Source organism: Mus pahari, chromosome 14, assembly GCF_900095145.1.
Source record: "Mus pahari chromosome 14, PAHARI_EIJ_v1.1, whole genome shotgun sequence".
In the NCBI taxonomy this organism is placed as follows: Eukaryota; Metazoa; Chordata; class Mammalia; order Rodentia; family Muridae; genus Mus; species Mus pahari.
Window position 1 is genome coordinate 56,694,465 of NC_034603.1, and position 4,081 is coordinate 56,698,545.

Genomic DNA, 4,081 nt, shown 5'->3' on the forward strand with positions numbered 1-4,081 from the left:
CTGTCATCAAACCACAATGGCAGAAATCCAGTGGGTATTTTTGCAGAAATGGAAACTTCGGGCTGGAGAGATGGCTCAGCGGTTAAGAGCCCTGGCTGCTCTTCCGGAGGTCCTGAGTTCAAATCCCAGCAACCACATGATGGCTCACAACCATCTATAATGAGATCTGATGCCCTCTTCTGGTGTGTCTGAAGATAGCTACAGCGTACTTACATATAATAAATAAATAAATCTTTAAAAAAAAAAAAAAGAAAGAAATGTAAACTTCAGAGCTGGAGAGACAACCCAGTGGGTAAAGACACTTGCTTCCAAGCCTGCTGACTTGAGTTCAATCCTGAACACCCACACGGTACGGAGAATGGACTCCTGCAAGTTTTGTTCTGACCTCCACATTCCCCACCCTCACTTATACACAGATCAATAATGACATAGTTTAAAAGGCACAGAAACTAAATCCATAAAAGTGAATTGATTCTTTAACAGGGAAAAAAAAAACCTGATTTGGAGAGTGGCCTCTGTGCCTAAGAACATTTGCTTAGTCAAGAGCAGGCAAGTCCAGTTCTCAGCCTCCATGTTGGGCAGCTCACAAAACCCTGTAACTCAAGCTTTAAGGAATCTAAACCCTGGAGCTGGGGCTGGAGAGGTGGCTCAGCGGTTAAGAGCAGTGGCTGCTCTTCCAGAGGTCCTGAGTTCAATTCCCAGCAACCACATGGTGGCTCACAACCATCTGTAATGGGATCCGATGCATTCTTCTGTTGTGTCTGAAGGCAGCTACAGTGTACTCATAAATAAATAAACATATGTCTTTTAAAAAGTTAAAAAAAAAATCTAAAGCCCTTGGCTTCTAGGGCACCTGCAGTGACACTCACATAACTGTGTATACACAGATGTACAGCCGCATGAACATAATAAAGTAAATCCTGTCTAAAAATTGTTAAATGTAAGATTGAGAGTAGATTCAGCTGTGATTTCTCTTGGATATACCACACACACACACACACACACACACACACACATATACACGTATACACGCACACGTGCTCTCGCACAAACATCTAAATTTACTACAGAAGCAGGAAGTGTCAACTGTGCAGTCCCTCCCAGAGTAACAGGCTAAGAGATGTCAACAGAAAGGTTGGCCTGCTCGTGGATGCTTGTAGTTGCTGGGTAACTGTGCAACAATGGCACCTGGACAGGGTGCAACAGTTTCTAGTTCCCCATTTCTTCCCCCTTTCTAGTGATTCACCATGACCTCAAGATAAACTTCTTTAAAGCACACTCCAGCAGTGCCCGGGAGTGACTTCTCTGTCACTTGCCTGGAAGGCAGCCAACAAAAGCAGCAGGAGGTCCAGATGCTGCAGAATTGGGAGGAAAAAGAGAATTTTGCCTCTGGACACTGAAAGTAGGTCAGAAGTCACCGCTAGAGTTCCAGTTTACTGCTGGCTTCTCATATTGGTGTTTGAACGTAGGGGCTTGGGTATACTAGGTGAGCATCCTCTATTACTGAATGACATTCCAGGGATGCCTTGCTTTATTTATTTATAAGATTTATTTATTTATTTTATGTGTATGAGTACACTGTAGCTGTACAGATGGTTGTGAGCCACCATGTGGTTGCTGGGAATTGAATTTAGGACCTCTGCTCGCTCCAGCCCAAAGATTTACTTATTACTATTATAAATAAGTACACTGTAGCTGTCTTCAGACACACCAGATGAGGACGTCAGATCTCATTATGGATGGTTGTGAGCCACCATGTGGTTGCTGGGACTTGAACTCAGGACCTCTGGAAGAACAGCCAGTGCTCTTAAATGTTGAGCCATCTCTCCACCCCAGGATGTTTTATTTTTGAAACAAAGTCTCACTGATTTGTCCAAGTTGGCCTTGAACTCACTCTGTGGTCCAGGCAGGCCTCGATCTCACTCTCTAATCCAGGGAGCTTGTAAACTTCCTGCCTCAGTTTCCAGAGTTCTCAGATAGTGCAGGCCTATAGCACCATGCCTGATTCCTCCGTTTATCTATGTGATTTCTCCCTTCCCATCAGGTCAGCTCCTCTCTGTTGCTAATGATGGCTGTGGTGTTTTGAATATGAGTGAGGCCATAGGTTCATATATTTGAATACTGAGTCACCAGTGTGGCACTATTTGAAAGGATTAGACAGTTTAGGAGTTTTGTTCACACTGGAAGAAGTGTGTCACTGAGAGTGGGCCCATCACATACCATTAGCTCTCTTTCTCTTTCTCTCTGTCTCTGTCTGTCTGTCTGTCTCTCTTTTATATCAGGATGTAGCTCTTCCCTATTGTTCCAGATACATGCCACCATGCTTCCTACTGTGATGATAATGGACTGAGCCTGTGCAATTGTAAGCCAGCCCTAGTGAACCGCTTTCATTTATCAGAGTTGCTTTGATTGCTCAGGTCTCTTCACAGTAGGAGACCAGGGACTAAGACCCTATGGCCCTTCTGGTCCTCTTAAAGTGACACTGCCCAGAGGAAGTCCCAGCTTTTACAGCTCACTGTCAGCTGCTGCATTTAGAACAGCTGCTTGTCCACGTCATGCTCCTCGCCTGCCTGGCCAGCCTTTGTGGGTCCCTGCTGTGAACTCTGCCTCAGTGTCTTCTCACACAGGGCCACTGCTGCTGCACAGATCAACAGAAGGGTGACTTTCTCACCCAGAATGTGTGTCTGGAGGACTGCCATGGGCCAGGCATTGTAACCGTGCTAGGAATGGTTACTGAAAAACCACCCCCAAATCCATGCCTGGGGGGTGGGTGGGAAGGGGGTCCTGTATCCTACAGAGGGATGTGGGGCAGGGATGTAGAGGGATGTAGAAAACAGGCAAGACTGTGGTATAATAAACAGACATTGTGTGATGCTCTAACTAAAGCACCAGAGTGAGGTCTTTAGTCCCCAGAAGGCAAAACTGGGGGAAAGCATGAAAACTTGGAAGTGAGGGGTGTGTGTGTGTGTGTGTGTGTGTGTGTGTTTAAAGCTTACGCCTTGGGCTGGAGAGATGGTTCATCTGTTAAGAGTGCTCCCTGTCTTGCTGGGAACTGGACATTTAGTTCCCAGCACCCACACCCTGCGGCTCTTATCTGTCTGTGACTCTGGCCTTCAGGGATGACTGTACTCTCCCACACCCCAATCCTGTGCAAACATCTAATTATCATCCTCTTTAAAACTTGAGTGGGGGGCTGGAGAGATGGCTCAGTGGTTAAGAGCACTGACTGCTCTTCCAAAGATCCTAAGTTCAAATCCCCACATGGTGGCTTACAACCACCCGTAATGAGATCTGACGCCCTCTTCTGGAGTGTCTGAAAACAGCTTCCATTCCTGAAATCACAGCATTCTCCAGGTTGAGACAGGGGAATCTTGAGTCAAGGCTTAGCCTGAGTTACATGGTGAGACCCTGTTAACAACCCCCTGAAGCTCAGTATGACTCTCCCCAGAGTCCTAGGGGAAAGGGGAAGTTAAGCTCCTCAGTGGAGTTGCCAGTCCACAGCCCAGGCTCTCTGCCCTGGATCCACCCTGCAGTAACACTGCTTGCCTCCGTTTCTCGTGGAGGAAATCTTCCTTCTCTAGGTGTCGCTCTGCTTTACCAATAGGGATCATTTTTGCTGACGATTTAATGTCCTCTGTGCCACCAAGGCCTTCCTTAACATGCAGAGCCTCTGGTGACAAACTCTCCACTGTTTAGGGTTTTAGTGACTTCTGAACTACCCCAGGGTTTAAAGAAGAATCCCTCTCTCCACCCACAGCATCCCGGATGCCACCTTTCTAGCTAGTGTCTGAGAAATGCACTCAGAATTCTATGTCAGAGGACATCAGACTTTGTAGTGTCACACATGGCTCCCCTGAGGTCTCTTTGAGGTGAAGGAAGAATGCAGCTGTGGCCCTTGTCTTGCATGACTGACACTGACAACTCCTTGTTAATTGATGTTTATGGCTCCTTGGTTTTGTATTCAGAGCAAATTGACTTCGCTGTCTTTTTTTTTTTTTTTTTTTTGGTTTTTCGAGACAGGGTTTCTCTGTGTAGCCCTGGCTGTCCTGGAACTCACGCTGTAGACCAGGCTGGCCTCGAA